The following is a 17,331-nucleotide window of genomic DNA, read 5'->3' on the forward strand; positions in this document are numbered from 1 at the left end:
TCGTTATAATACTTACAAAGGGTGGAGTTTCTTTAGCCCCTTATTCACTTTTCTTAGTTTGTCTCTTAAATTTTCTTTTTCCCTCTCAGTATTAGGGTCTTGTTCATTTTTTTGTTTTTTCAGCAAATTGGAGTACACATTCCAGGCTGTCTGTTCCGCTGAATTTATGACAAACCTTAAAATAAATAATACGTAATATATATATCAGTTAAGTGAATTCTAACAGAACTTTTCCTTATAAATATATGATGTATGCTGTTATGATAATATTCAGTGAGCCCTGACACCTGACAATAATTAATTTTATTCATTAGAAGTATATCCCTGTTCCATCTCCAAATGACAATCTACATTCACCTTCATACTGCAGTTATTCCAAAACAGAGTGATAAAATGTAAAATGGTTCTGACAGTAAATTATCCATAGAAAGCATGCTCAATCCTACCCTTCCCTAAGCTAAATACTTGGATGTATAAATCAGACTGTCCCTTAAGCCATTTTAATTCTTCTCAACTGGCCAGTTGAGAATGAATACTTGCTTTCTTGGTCATCTACATAGCTGTTCTTCCTCATATTTTTTTTTCAGTATTGGACTGCTTGGGGTTTAACTGTGATGAAGACTTCTCCAGCTTCACTCTCAAAAACTAATTTTTATATTCTTGTTGCAGCAGGCAGATCATGTTAACTAACATCATACAAGGTATATGTATCACCTGGAGTGAGGTTGCATCCTAGTCCATCAGAATATTCACAAGTCCTTCAACTCTGGCAGTCACCAGGAGCAAAAATTGAAGGACTTTATCCTCAGAAAGGCCAAATACGGATCCTAATACTAGGGGATTTCTCTTTAAATTAAGCTGTTCACATCTTTATGGACGAAAGAGCTCAATAAAAATCATATCCATTTACTCTTGCATCACTTTGAAACTCAGAGTGAGTGATCTAAATTCTTTCCATTGCTTGGTCATAAGAATTACAAACCTGCTCCTCTCCCTGGTGGCTCTACCCCCATAAGAAAAGCAAAAGCAAACTCTAAGCACTGGGTTTTTTTCTACCACCAATGGCTGTGATAAACAATTTGGCTTTTACACCTCTGATACTTGATCTCTCAGGAGTCTCTATTAATTCCATGCTAATGTAATACTATGGAGGGTGACTACTTTGCAACCTCATTCCTCAATAATGGCTTAGGGAGAAAAAGTTTACCAGCACCAACAAAGCATAAATACCAATTTACTACTCCAAGTCAATATCTACTTCTTTTGATGGCTACTCAACCCCTTCATCTCTATCAGAATTTTTCAGAATTTGGACATTTAGCTAAAGAGAATTTTTTAAATTTCTGTCTGACTCTTGACCTTTGTCTGATTAGGTGGTCTACCAAGCGCTGTTACATTGAACCTGCACCTTAAAAGAACCTCAGATGATAATAGATTCCTGTACCTCATCTCCACAGCTGATACCACTAGGCTGTACCTGCATGTTCACTGCCCCAGCACATGTTCTTGTCCCATCATGATCATTTATCAGTTCTGTCTACTAAAGGGAGGATTCACACCCTACGCACAATCCCTAAGAGTCACTAGCCACCAGAAATTTCTAAGGGCCCGCAATTCTAGGGTAGGTGAGGGGGAAGGCACTTCATCTTTCTAAAGGAGAAACACCTTGGAATTTCCATTAATTGCCTGAAAATGAGGTTGCACTTCACAGAGTGGCCCCCTTTTGTGAAGGAATTACAAATATCAAACTGTGGTTTTGAAAACTATTGGATGCAGCCTGAAATCAGCCATAGGATTAATTTACAACTGGACTGTCATTCAAAGATAGAAAAAAGATTTAATTTACCAGCAATTAGAGTCCTTTGAGATGTGTCATTTACATGTATACTCACTTTTTGCTTCTTTTTTTCTAGAGACCTCTTAGAAATTCCATTTCACCAGCATCAAGCATGTGAGAACTGAAATGGCAGTAAGCATGCTCCCCTAACTATCAAAGTGTCTAGTATAAGGAGGAGCAAGGCCCTTGACACTGAGATGAGAAAATCTTCCATTTTAAGTGATTGTTGCTATGCCTTATTACAATGAGAATATGCACGCAGACTCCTTTTTTTACTGATTTGTAACCTCTTTCCATTATTAAGCGCAGCACTGAGGTATGTACCTACTTTACTAATATTAACAGTATAACTGGCAATAATGGTAGTATCGATATTATCAAAGCTTTGCATTCATTTGAGGCTTTGCCAAATTACATCTCACATATATGCAAAACAGGTTCATGGATGCATGTCACTGGATATGATATGATTTTGTTAGAGTCTATGAAGTGGAACCACCACCTTGTGACAAAAGCACACATTAATAGCCCCTCATTTCACCATTTCCCCTAGCAAATTGGCCCTTACATACACCATTTGCATCCCTAAATACACAGTATACACTTTGCACAAGTTTTACTCACTACACCAGGGGCAAAACAACTGAGGCTCTAACTCTCATTTTAATGTGACTTAGTTTTTTATAATTTTCTTCGAAACATTCCCCACACAGTAATGCTCCCAGTCTTATTTCAGCTGAACTTTTTATCATTCCATAAAGGTAAATGGATTGATAGCACTCTTTACTTCATACGGTTTTAAAACAAAGCTAACATTTACCATATAAATGCTGCCAAGCTATGTCAATGCTTATCTCTAATACCCACTCTTCTGAGTCTAGACAATACACATATAATATATGGAAAATAAATACTTACATAAAAAATAGGGCAGGCAACTTATCCATCTCATGTAATTTGTCAACAAAGCATGCAAACTTGGTCCACTTTTCCTCTTTTGAGCAATCCACAGGTCAGGGCTTAAGGTGCTCCAGTAGCTCATGCACCTGACCAAAGCATTATTATTGAACAGATTTTAATGACAGAAACTTCTGCCTGGAGGCTAATAAAGATGATGCCTCCAGCTTTCTGCATCAGCTTCTATCAGCTCAGATTTTTAAAATTTTCTAGAACTGCAATAACTATGGATAGTTTACAGACTAAAAGGTCTGCAGAACATAAACTGACTTCAGTAAGAACTCAAAATGCAAACTGTTGTAACACTCATGGCTGTCATCACAGATAATAAAGCATCACTGATATACAGATTACGGTCCTTTTTACATTTAAGTATCCCATTCTAAAAAATTTGGGTTATTTCCCGAATTTCTTAATTGTTTTCTTGTTGCTGATCCACTGCTTCTTCATACTCCTTTTTATGATATATGAACAGATCGCCTCTAATTAAGGACTTGATTTTCTGCTCATTGCTTTAATTTCTATCATTTATGCAGAAACATACTTAGTATCTGTGGTTACAGAGAAGGATTCAAATAAGCAGTAAAAAGGAGGCAGACTGAAGTTTTAACTGTACCTAAAGGAATCAGAAATTGAAATCTTACAGTACTATCAAAGTTTAAATCCCAGAGAAGCTTGTGAAAACATCACCTTGAAAATGCTTATGGAAATGCCACAAATACTAGCACTTATTTTTCAGCAAAGCAATATTTACAACTAATAAAAGAAACAATAATTATGGGAGGAGAAACTCCCATAATTATTTAATCATATTACTATACATAATTATTATTTAATAATTATATTAAAGCCATATATAATCTTTGAAAAAGCTTTTTTGTAACAACTGTTACCTTCTGTTGTTGGCAAACTGCAATCCATTCAGTTATTTCTTTCTTCAGTTCCTGTTCATACTTCCTCACAGCCACCTTTTTTATTACCACTTTATTCTTGAAAAGGACAAACTCCTCAGGATCTAGCTCCTTGAAAATACCAATAATAAAAAACATAGTACTTAGTTTTCTATTTATGTTGATACATTCCATACACAACTGTGTATACACACCTGTGCCCTTGGCCCCTCTTGCCAGACTTTTACCATTGTGTCATACAGCTGGATGCTCTCTTGTGGAGACAGCGAAAGGTCTGAAGGAATACCATAGCTCTCAATCTGCAAGGAGGTTAAACAAAAGAAAAATAAAGGAATCATTTTAAGGGAAATCATGTTGCTTACTGCAACAGCTGATGAACAATTTTGACACCAGTATTATGCTTACATGATTGACTGTTAATGCAGCACATGGGTGACAATGTTCAATAACAAAATCAGTGCCCTTTATAGAACACACATACTTCTCCAAATCGTTGTATCTCTCTTCATACAGGACTGTGAACAGACAAAAATGCTGTCATGATACACTTGTTTGCTTTAAAAAGCAAGTACCTAATCCTGAAAAGATTTGTTTTTACTTAAAAAATATATATGCTTAAGTTCATGCACTGATTAAAGTTTTTTCAGAAATCACACCAAAAAGTATTTATTTTTCAGTTACAAAATATTCTGATACATACCTAGTCTAACACGATATGATTTTTTTTGTTCTTGTACTTTCGATTTCACTTTACATTTTCTTGTGAAATTCTCTGCATAGTTTGTAGAGCTTTCTTCTATTGTATTCTCAGCACGCTGCCAATACGTTTTCACAGATTGTAACCACCTATAGTAAAAGATTAAAATAAAGCTAACAGTTAGAAAACATTTTAATAAAATTGCTACAACTAAAGTAGATAGATTACTACTATCTGCTTGATTTCACCAATAGAATTTCTACCTCTGGTCCCCGCTCACCATAGTTAGTGCAATTTTCTCCAACATATCTCAGGGTGCAAGCCATAAGTATGAAAATGTTCGTATCATACATACATATAGTGCAGGTGTCTTCCTTGATTGATGATGGACAAGTATGCTTATCAGGCTTTGGCAGTTCAAAAAGAGGTATGGGCCTTCTAAATTCTTCTTTCCTGCTAACTTAAAGGGCCTGAAGGAACTTTCTGTTCTCATTACAGAAAGTTAAGAGTTACAGTATTATTTGGGGTCAAGTGGGGAGGTAAGGGTAGCCTAAAATGTATAACAATCCAGTTCTGTATCTGTTGTCTCCATACAGTAATTGACCTCTCTGTCCAAAAAGTTCACATCCAATTTAAATATGTTCTTTTGAGCAAGAAAACTCCAAGCATACTCAGTTAGGTGTTCTGGGTTACTGATAGTAGCAGACAATGCCAAAAACGGACACCGAATTGTTACCAGAAGATGCTCCCAAACCTCTGCTCCAATTTCATCACCAAGACAATGGACCTGTATTTGGGAAACAGACAAATGGTGAAAAGAAAAGGAGAAATGTTCCTTGTCAAAGTGCACCCATAACAGCAGCTGATTTGTGTTTTGCAATAACAAAAAGTTTTGCGAGACCACTACCAAATAATTCTTTTGTTGTAGCAAACAACTGTGAGACCCAAATCAAATGTCCAGTAAGTCCCTCTGTAGACTTCACTGGACAGTGAATTAGTCTAAATTTCAACACTACATTTATTATTTGTATCCCAGATACTCACTGGCATCATTAGCAATTAATTTAATACACAAGAAACAGAGTGCAGTCCGAAGTTTAAATTTAGCAGACTTCATCATTGACTTTTTGCCCTGGAAAAATTAACCTTATGATGTCATATGTGTATGATCAAGGTCTGGAATATTCCATTTGTACCACTGAGACTATGGTGGATACCTTTAGTTTTTCAGTCGACTAGCTTGAAAGAAATAAGTGAAGTTCCTGGTAGCTTTGATTGAACTGTATGTCCTCCTGAGGACTATCAGATTTTTAAATTCTTTTACTAGAATACATAAACACTATTAGCTACCATGAAAAAGCAAAACATATATATATTCGAGAAGTAAGAAGTCTGAAATAATATTTCTGGAAATTGGCTTTTACCAGCAATAATATATGTAATGAAAAAGGAGTCTTAGGCATTTTTCCTCAAGATTTTTCTTATATTTGTTAAATTGATTAATATTAAAAGACATCTACCTCATCAAATATAACATACTGTATCCGCTTGGTCCATTTCTGGCAGTGAGGGGACAGCATCAAGATTTCTAAACACTGAGGCACAGTGACTAGTATCTAAGAAGGAAGGTTTGTAAAACATTATTTTCAAGTAAACTGGCATATAAAACATAGGAAGATTGCTTCTTTATTAAAAAAATATATATATATTTGATTTCAAGATAAGCAAGAATGAATGAATGATTAATCTGTCTAGAATCACCTTCCAACTAAGGTTATAATTGCAACAATGAGCAAGAGTGGCTGCTAGGAGCCAAAACATACCCCACAGTTCATGGTTTTTCACTTTAGGCATTAATAGCGGCATCAGGATTGTGTCTAAAGTATTCTTACTATCAGCAAGAAAGCTGTACTTATTTCATCAGTTTTCTTTTTAAATACTTCTATATAAGAATGAAAGAATGCTGGCTTGAGAAGCAACTTGCGGAAGGGGAAAAACATGAATTTCAGTGCTGAGAGAATAACAAATGTTCATTTGCATTGTATCTTTCACTATCAAGTTTTTAAAAGGTTAATGGCTACAGAAATGTCACACTATACCTATAATATATATTAAGTTCACTCCTATTTATCCCAGGGTTTTACACTGCTATCAACTGCGTGTCTAAAAGCTTTCCACAGCAACAGCAGTAGCAAATTATCATCTTGTTTAAAATTAAGACCTTACCTTGGTTTTCAGTTTAAATCATAAGTACTTTTCAATCTTTTTCAGCTCTGAGCCAAAGTCTACCTAATTTGTTTCCAATATTTACCTACATTTCAGAGTATGAACTCTAACATTTCACTAGAACTTATAAGTGATTTTGATCCATGGCGGCTAGTGAAAACAGATTGGTAGTAATCAAATAGAAAATGCATCAGGCAGAGCTATATAACGAGAGGCTGATGTCAGTAAGGTCTATAAAGAATAGATGTCACACAATCAAGATAAAAAGGGAAGGAAAAGAGCATCTCCTTCATTTGTCTGGATTTCCATCTGCTGTATACTGGTGCCCAAAGGATTTTAATGAATTTTCTTGTAACCAGAGCAAGTAATCAATGCAGTGTTGCCAGAATGAGTAACATTTTCAGAAGTCAGATGAAATACAAAAGGTCATTATTATTATGTATTAAAACATCCATAAACATATACCTGAGAATTCATGACATCATGGCGATAATCCCGCGTGAAGACTCCACACATCACCAATCCATCAGGAAGTTTCTTGGTGAATTGACTGTATATAATTCCCACCACTTGGTTTACAAGGGTCTTAAGTAAAGCAGGTCATTAAAAAAACCAGAAGTGTATATGTAAAGGTATATGACATTCTGATACATAGAAAAGCATTCAATTTTGGTACTGCTATTAATTTACAACAGTCTAGACTGTTGAGAATGTTAACATTGAAAAGATATGGTACTTGATTTTCAATTATACTCAAGCACTTTCAAAGAAATTTAGTGTTGTGTGAAGTGGTGGATTATATAGTATTAATTCTGTATTTTAATTATTTTCAAAACAGCTAAAAAACAGATAACATTCTACTGCATCTACAAGCACTTTTATGATCTCAAGTCCTAGGGCTGCAGGTGTAAATACATTAGTTTTGCACCCAGACTCTGATGTTCAAATTAAAACACCAATTTGATGCCCAGCCTGAGTATATCCATACAAATCTTGATTTTACTTATAGAAGACAATCCATAGATATTATTACTGAATAACAGCACATGTAGTTGTATATTCATTCTCAGGCTTTGACTGTTATCCGAAACTTGTATTACTTGATGTTAAAGTAAGTTTTGGAAGAAATCAAAACATCATGCTTCAGCTCCTAAGTCAATTTTTAACTATTAGGACAAACCGTTGTTACAAAAATCTCACAACTGCCTAGAGTTTCTTAAAATTTCTCTTGCAGCATCTAATGGTGAGCTCAATTGGAAACAGACAGCTTGCCCTGCTTGGTCATTGCTCTGTTCTAATATTACTTTCACCATGCTCCTAGCTTCTGATATTCTTACCTTTTACCTAACATGTTACTTCTAGCACTTCTGTACATATTTGTGTTTATGACCTTAAAATAGCTATGTAGATATTAACACCCAAAAAATTCTACATGGGGTTGAATTCAGAAGATATTTCTAAACATGCTTAATTAGATGTATCTAATAAAAAGACATACATTATCTAAATTTGTATAATAAACTACCCCAAATGGTTTCAGAATCATACTGAGAAGTATCATAGTCTTACATACAGAATAAGTAGTAAGATGCAGCCTTACCTTTGTAGGAGCAACATACACAACTACTCCTTCATTGCTCGTTTTCAGAACTTTTTCCATGCAATAGTATGATGCATATGTTTTTCCCGATGAAGTGGGAGCAACAATCACCACAGACTCATTATTATCTACAGCATCCAGAAGTTCTCGCCAAGAGAGAAAAGGAGTTACTTACGTCAAAGTGTCTTGCTAAGAAGTTCTCACGGAGTAAACAAGCTCTTTCTATGAAAACATCTCTTAGGTTTGCATACAGACTTTATATACAGATTTGAGACTACAGAAGGTCATAATAACTTAGATACACTACCGTATTCTTTTCTCTTGTTGAACTGTGAGTGGAAAAAATGATACTACAAATTATAAATCACCTGTTTCAATGATTTGGTCCAAGATATTGATACCAGAACTCTCTCAGTCCAAAAGTGGACATTTTAAAAATAAAAAATAAAACCAGTTAACTCAGCAGTGTATTAAAAAAAACCAACCCACTGTTTTATACAATGCAGTAATTTTTGCTTGCATTATAATAGTTACATCAATACTGCCCAAATCTCTCTTCTGCTCCTAGTATACATTGTTTATTATTTTGTCTTCTTCCCTATTACTGTCTTTCTCCAAGCTCTCTCACCTTAAATAGGTCTGTGAAAGGATGGGGCAAAGGGTACAGAAGGGGAAGCAGAAATAGTACTAACATTATCTTCCTTTGTCAGCACATATGCCAAGTTCCAAGTTGCTACTCAAGCAAGTGGACATGATGTGCACATGCAAAGCAACAAATTCAGCTGGTCACCCCAATCCAACAATAGAAAGACTAGAGCTAGATTTACTATATTTTAGAAAGAAAAGTTATTTCTCAACTCATGCTACTGGTTATTCCTTAAAGCCAAATGAGCAAAGGATGAAAAAAACAGTCAGGGATTACCCAAATGGGGCACTAATACCATCAAATATGGTGATGAACAATGAAATCCCATGGATTTGGCATTTCTTATGCCGAATTTCTTGGGCCAAGGTCTCAGTGGAAAAACTGTGTAGAAAAAATGCGGAATACAGTCCAAAATGATCTACTGAATTTGTTAAACTTAGAACACTAGTATTTTTCACAAATAGTGCAAAAATGTCTATTTTTAAATGGGAAAAAATTCAGAGATCATCTCCAATAACTTTATACACAAATGGTTTGAGTTTAATCACCTGCCATGTGTCTGGTATGAAATGTTGCACTCTGGGATCTGGATCATTTCTCTCTTCTCTGAGCAAGTAATAGTCCATGTACTGTAGCTGAAAATGAGCTGGTCCCACTTCAGTAGCATAGTTGCTTATATTCTGATCATCACTTTCTCTTACCTATAAGGTCAAATTAAAATTCAAGCTGGTTTGAAAACTAGGAAGAGATTCAAAAAATTGCACAGAGTTTCTGCTCTTCTGAACTCTGTGTGAGCTTTGAAAAAAATATAAAAGGTCAGGTGATTTTTAGATAATTTCCTCCAGAAATCCACACCACATAGCCTTGTGCAATGAATCACAGTTGCAAAATAAAACTCAATACAAAGACTTAGTGCAGAGTGTGAGCCCAAGTTTTTGTAAAGCATGATATTTTCGAGCAACACCTATATACTCTAAGACATGCCAAATTTAAAGTTCCTGGTCATGTCTAGTTACACCACCCAATCCTGAAAGCTATAGAGAAAAGTATTACATCTTAAAACTTACACCAAAAGATCACAGAATCACAGAGTAACTTAGGTTGACAGGGCCCTCTGGAGGTCTACTAGTCCAACTACCTGCTAGAACCAGGTACAATTAGATCAGGTGACTCAGGCTGTGTCCAATGAAATTCTGAACATCTCCAAGGATGGAGACTCCACAACCTCTTTGATTCTACTTTGAAAGAAATATTTTCAGTTATCCCTCCTAAAAATCCCCCAACTTTGCAAAAATAATTACTAGAAACAAGCAGCTGCAAAAGAAAAAGTAGGTCAAAAATGCACTGTGGATCTAGAATAATTCTGAGCAAGACACTTTCAACTTGCCAACATATACCCTCTATCACCACAATCCTTCTTTACAACAGACCTTTTGAGATCTGTGAAACCTACAACTCTACCTCCTGAAATGTATTATATTTTATTCAGGGCCCAAAACACTCATAAAAACTATGTACTCAAGGGCAAACAACCATCATACACCAGCGGAATTCACACAAAAAAGGAGAAAAATAACTTACACTCTCCAGCAGAAGAAAATTTCTTACAAAACAATCACTTCCTCTCTCATTTCTTACTCTTAATCCTCAAGGAAGGACAATAAATACTTTCCAAAAATGAGCTTCCAAAACTTTCTAACTCTACTGAATATGAAAAATGAGACACTCCAGTGATACTGGGTTTACGGTTCATTGTAATCCTCCTTCCTTCTGCTAATGACTTCATATTCTGCAGTCTGCAAGTTATCTCCTCTTCCTCTTGAGAGCCACTTCAGCAGCCCCTCTCCCCACTAACATCCCATCTACACACAAAGGTACCAAACTGCTCTTAACATTAAACCAGCCAGTGGAAGGGCTGCTAATACGCAGAAAAGCATAAGGTCAGTCCTTAAAAAAATGTTGACAGTAGCTGTGCATCCCAGTTTCTGACTTCAGAGCCAAATTCAGTATATCTAACTGATGAGTCTCAGCTGTGCTAGCAAGGACAGGCAATTGAGTATCTGAAGCCATTTCCTTCAGAGGTGATCAGTAATAATCATAACAACAAACAGAATAGCTTCCATCCACCTCAACAGTCTGAAAAGATTTCCTTTTCTAAAGTAGCACATTTGGGACTGTTAAAAAGCAGCTCCTCATTGCTTAGCTTTTAACAGTTATTTTTCACATGCAGAATTCAGCTGACTGTGATGAGTGGAACAGCAGGTACCTCTCAGAGATGTTCAAGGACTCAGACAAAAGTAACTAAGAGCAAACTACTCTTGATTCTTGTTTCAAAGGTTGTCTTTGCAGCCAGTTCTATTCACTCTAGCGGAAATGGTTTTCTGTGCCAGCTAGCCACCATATCAAGCAGAGAAATACATCCATGGAACCAAAGAAGATTACATGTTGATTTTCGAAACAAGAACAGACAGCTCCAAATCTTATGGCACAATACAAAATAAAATAAGCTCAGTATAGATCTTACACACACCATTCAATGCTTAAGAAAACATAGTTGATATGCCATTACAGTAGAATCACTATATTCTATAAAGTTACCTGCCCGAATAGAGAGCATGCCAAATTCTCAAATCCAAGAAGTCTTAGGCATCTGGTCAGCTTTTGTAAGTGTGATTTTTCCAAGAGATCTTGGTATTTTTCAAGGAGGATATGAATTCTCCTCATCACTTGGACAGCTATGCTTAAATCTTTAGGATTGTTACCTTTAAAAAAAAATTGTTATTTGAGAGCTGATTGTATCACTGGGGAGTATCAGGTGTTTTTAGAAGAGATCTTATCCATCCAACCATATTTATGACAATTTAAAAAAGCATTTTATTTAAAGACAACCAGAGGAAGACAACTCACACTCATGTGACCTATACAAGAGTGCTTGTAAAGACCAAACACCCAAATATTCTGCCTCTGCAAGCAAAGCTACAGAAAAGAAGTCATACTGCTGATGATTATTCAAAAATCTGTCCTGGCAGGTTGCAGGCTGCATGCAGCTCCAGTTTGGATCTTCCTGACTTAGGGTAAGGAATAAACAAGTTAATTCTGGTGAAACTGGACATCACTAACCATGGTTACATGGATTGCCATGCAAGTCAGCATTCTTCAGACTCACCACCTCAGCAAATTAAACACTCCACTGCGACATGGATATATTTTAGTGTGCATGATACACATTCATTAAAGAGATATACAATAAATGATTTGTGTATGCAATAGATGTACATGGCAAAACAGCAAAATAACTACAACCTAATTTGAGTGGATAGTTTATATCTGACTCACAGGATCCTGAAATCTCAAATTGGGGATCAAAGTCTGTTAACACTTAAAAGCACCTTCAGTACTCCCAAAGCAGGTGTGTATTTACATGTCTCTATTTTAGCTGAGAATGTGCAAAATCACTCATTTCCTTGGTTAAAGAGGAAAGCTGCTCAGGGGTGCAAGGTAAATACTGACATGAATTTGGCCATAATATCTTGCTTTCTGCAGTGTTCCTTACACACTTCTAAACAGGCTGACAGTCCTGCCATTTCTGTGCTGAACTTCACAGATTTGCTTTGAAGGGTCTTGAGAAACTTCTCTAATTTATTTATTCCAACAGTCAGATTCTGCTTTATTTCCTTCTCTGTTGACATACTCAAGGCTTTCCATTGCTCTTGCTCTTTCTTTTCTTCTTTAATTTTTAGTCGCTTCTTGTTTTCCTCTACAATTATTTCTGCTTTACTTTTCTATCCAAAAAATTAAAATATTCAGAGATAACCATCAACATCTGCAAGCATCATATAAAAAATACCCTAGTTCACAAACCAAATCACCACAAGTACATTCCAGTTTTCAATTCATCTGTGTGTTGTGTTTTGTTTTGGAAATTTTTTAAGATATCTCTGGATTCTGAAGAAGACATAACTTCTGAATCACACACAATATATGCTGCTCAACAAGCTTATCCAAGACTCATTTTAAATGTCAATAAAAAGCATCTCCTCCTCAAATAATATAAAAGTGCACAAAGGTGGAAAAATAAAATAGCAGATGTCTGAAAGTTAAACATCAAGCTTTTATTTTATCCATAGATAATAGAAATTCTAACCGTATTGAGCTGTTTCTCAATAAATTAAAGAAAATTAAGAGTTCAATCTTAACTGAAGTTAAAAAATTGCTCTAAATAGACTTCTGGTGGTTAAAGAGGCCATAATCTATAATCCATACTAATATAAAAATAGTACTATCTATTATGAAATATTGCTCAAATTATTTTTGCTCTGTATTGTTCATTAGTATGCAAGTACATACCCTGTGAAGTCACAAAATGTTCACATACTTTTCTAGCTAGAATTAATTGTAATGTTTGAAGGATCCTTCTTTCACAAACGCAGTTGATGTTTCTAAATAATTCAGGGAAATAAATAAATGAATAGTGGATTTTGCAGTATTTCTCAGAACTTTGTAAAGACAAAATAAAATTGCTTAAATCCAGTCTCGTTCACTCCAGATTTTATTACTGGCCACGCGCCCAAACCTATCAGCCTTTACAGACTTCATATTTATTACATTTTTGATTAACTTGCTGTGCTTATTAAAATATAATCACTCAATAATACAACTAGTGATAAAAATATTTTTGCAAATTAAGCAATTAAAATTGAAGTATAAAGATAATTTAATTTCTTCAACTGAGAACTACTAATGCATTAAAAGTATAAAATTTCCATTGTGGGAATTATATAGTAGAAATTCTTTCCTGGATAAGAGAAAGCAGATTTGAAAAGAGCAACCTGAATAGACTCACGTGAGTTTTTTGTCTTTTTGACAGCAGTATTAGCATTCACTGGCACAGCCCCTTGGTTTACAATAGTCTTTGAAACACTTTCTTCCAAAGTGCTTCCATAAAAATGATAGAAAGTCTGTAGTTTTTGTATTTGTCTTCTTTCATCTGGATCTTTGGATCTTGCTGCAAACAATATGTTTGATGTAAAAACACACTGGTAGAATTCCAGCCTATTCTATCTCCAAGAAAAAATACCTGGGTAATAGCTAAATTTCCCCAACGTTCCTCATTGACTTAAAGGCAAAATCCACATTTCTAAAGAGAGTGGCTACTAAGACTCACTGAAATTCAACAGTACTTGTTATCTGGGACATAGGCTCAAATTCAGACTGCCCTAAGCACACACCAAAAGCACTGCAAAACTTAACAAGCAGGACCCCTAGAAAGAGACTGTAAGTGTTTGAGCAAAACAGCTAGGCTTCCCACGCAGTCCATGAAACTAGGCAGGTGTTCTCAAAAAGCAATTCAGATTATCAAAAAGAGACCTTTGCCTCAAAAAAATGAGACTGTCACCAGGACACAAAAAAATAATACTTCTAAAAAAACATGTAATTCTAGTCAATGGAAGATATTGAGCACACAGATACTTATGTACTCAAGCTTAGGTATTTCTCTCTGCCCAGAAATCAAAATGCTAAGTCAGTTCTTCAGTGTGAATATCCATCTCAGAAGAGCTCACTCTTTCTGTTTTAAACAGGAAAGACTGAGGAGATGGTATAGACCAACATTCAGAGTACTCAAGTGTGGTAGACATAGGCCCCCCCTCTTCAGCTGGAGTAGATATAAAACTTCAACATTATGGAAAAGTGCTCTAGCTACTTGTCTGCAGGTTGAGTTGAAAGTGACTGCTCTCCAAATTTCCCGTTGAAATCACAGTGCAGGAAGGAATGCAAAAAACTCTGCAGTCAGAAAAATGATCACAAGGAACCCTGGCTTCATAGGTCGAGTGATGCAAATCCCTACTCAGGAAACAACATTTCTAGTCACTGAATGAAAACCATAAGCAGCACTGAAGTAGCAATAAGTAATCCATGACTTCCTGTCACCTGGTAGGTTTTTCTTAGATTAATTGACTGTATGATGCAGTAGACAATGGTAATATCTTTGAGAAAATTTTTGTGTACGTGCTAGTATGCACAGAATTGTACACTTCATTTAATGTCAATGTGCAAATCTAAGAGAAAAACTAAGTCCATGGTTTGTTTTCCTTAGTGTCTCAAATTGGTAAAAACAAGAATTATGATACAACCAACTTCTGCTTACTTCTTTTACTTCGTTTTTTAATGCTATTCTCAAATGAGAAGATTGGCTATGCATCCACTGTGCAAACATCTGAGTAGATTACACATATATAGGGATTAGTTTAATAAGCAATTATCCAAACCATATGTGTAAACATTAAATTGCACATAGGCATACGGTTTGTTTATGCACAAATATAAAAGGTCTGTGAAGTTTTTTGCAAGCACAAGGGAGTATAACATGAACACCTGACTTGAAGTGCTCATTGTGTTGTACTTGCTAGAGCTATTCAAGATAATACACAATGCATACACACAATGCATAGATTCATCCGTTTAAGTATAAATGAGCCATTGCAAATGCTCTAGTTTGGCAAGGATTTATGCAGATGTGAATATTTTCTGAAATGACAAGTCATTCTCCAAAACTGTGATTACATTGCCAATATTGTTCTAGACAACATAGATATGTGTGCTTTGATAGTTCTTATCATCAGCACTGCACCGTGCCCTCTCATATTCCTCAGTCAGAGGTCTGCCAGAATGCCAGTGACGAAGTTCATCAAATTCTTTGTATTTAATTACTGAAGTAACTGCAGGATCATTGCTGAAAAATACAAACATTCAACAGACCAGAAATTCTAAGGGTTTTCTGGCATCTCTAGTGAAACAACCAAAACATTTTACAGACTGGGTACTCATCAAAACACAATTTTACTGAAGCCAAAAGCCAACACAGGACTTAATCCTGCTCTAAATATAGTATGTCAAGATATTTTCAGTTTTTCTGAAAGAATTACTAACCAACAAAGTAAAATCCCACTTTATTTACTTTCATTCAGCTTAATTGTAGAATGTAATATAATTACATAACTCACAAAAATACCCTTTAAAAGATGCACATCCCTTTTCCCCCAATGGCTAAAAAAATACTCATTGTGTAGCAGTGAACCCACCTCCACAAGCAGCAGGGCAAGGCAAATGTAAAGGATAACCTGTTTGTAATTTTTATTCAGTACTTTTATTTAATATTTTTCTTTTATTGAAGTCAATTTCAACTTATGGTACTAAACCAGGCCTTTCAAATACAAATTGTACATACAAACGACAGTTTCAGTGTGTAGAATAAGAATGGTCAGACTGTAATGTGACCAAATAACTGTATGAGAAAATATGGAGATACTGACTCTTACTTAATCTTGTTCTGAACTTTTTGTTAATATTTACACCAGTACATGTAAATGTGAAATCTTACTGAGCCATACATGTCTATGAATTGAGCATAATATGGATGTAAAGAACAGGAGAGTAGAAAATAAGCCAATATAATCTTATTTCTTTACTATAGAAGTAATATATGTACCTTTCTAAAACAGGTAGATCTTTCAAAACATCTCCAGCATACCCTTCAACAAGATCAGACTTCAATGGGATTAGTCCTATGTCAGGAATTTCTTCTTCACAGTCTTTGCACCATAAAAAAGTCATTAATTCTGCTTAATTAAAAAAATATATATAATTGCATATCATATTTTGAAATTTCTGTCAAGTGAAATTTTAAATGAAATTTGATCAAGTAAAACATACTAAGAGTAAGCGGTGGTTCACCAGTCCCCCAACATGGGCTCACAACCATGCTTGGGAAGACAAGGAACAAAAGCAAACATTATTAATTCTAGGGAGATGTTCTCATAATCTATTTTAGGTACCTATGTCAATTTTTTTTATTGTTATAACCCACCTCACCTCAGAGGCATCTGCTTTCCTGCACTGACTCCCCAAAGACTGCAGTCCCTTAAATATGTACTTTCAACTGCACTTAATGTTACATGACTAAAGGAGATGATATGTCACATTGTGCATCCTTCCCACATTTGGAGTCTAGCCACAGCTTCAGGCTTCAGGGTCTTCTCAGAAGACTTACAGGAATAGGCAGCACATATGCTCTGGCAGAAGATGGCTTTATAGCCCACAGGTAATGAAGAAACTGTCTTTTTGCCTACTCAAGCTTCACTGAAAATCTATTGCAACCAGCTAAAAAACACCCATAAACTTCAGTAGAATTTTATTCCAGTCTGATGAATTTCTTGCAAACTGTCTCTTAAGATTTATATAGTCTGATGTGTTTTAAACAAGCATTCAAAGGGTGTAACCAAAACTGGTTCTCAAGAAATGTCAAATATCAGGCAAAAAATCTCTGCCTATTCCTTTCAAATACTCAGAACAGGTCTTGCAAGTGAAGAAAGGAAACAAATAATCTCTAAGCCAACTATACACCTCTCCAGTTCTGGGCTACTGCACAGTGTGATGGTATAATTTAAGACATTTGTGGGC

Source organism: Apteryx mantelli, chromosome 5 (assembly GCF_036417845.1).
Source record: "Apteryx mantelli isolate bAptMan1 chromosome 5, bAptMan1.hap1, whole genome shotgun sequence".
NCBI lineage: Eukaryota > Metazoa > Chordata > Aves > Apterygiformes > Apterygidae > Apteryx > Apteryx mantelli.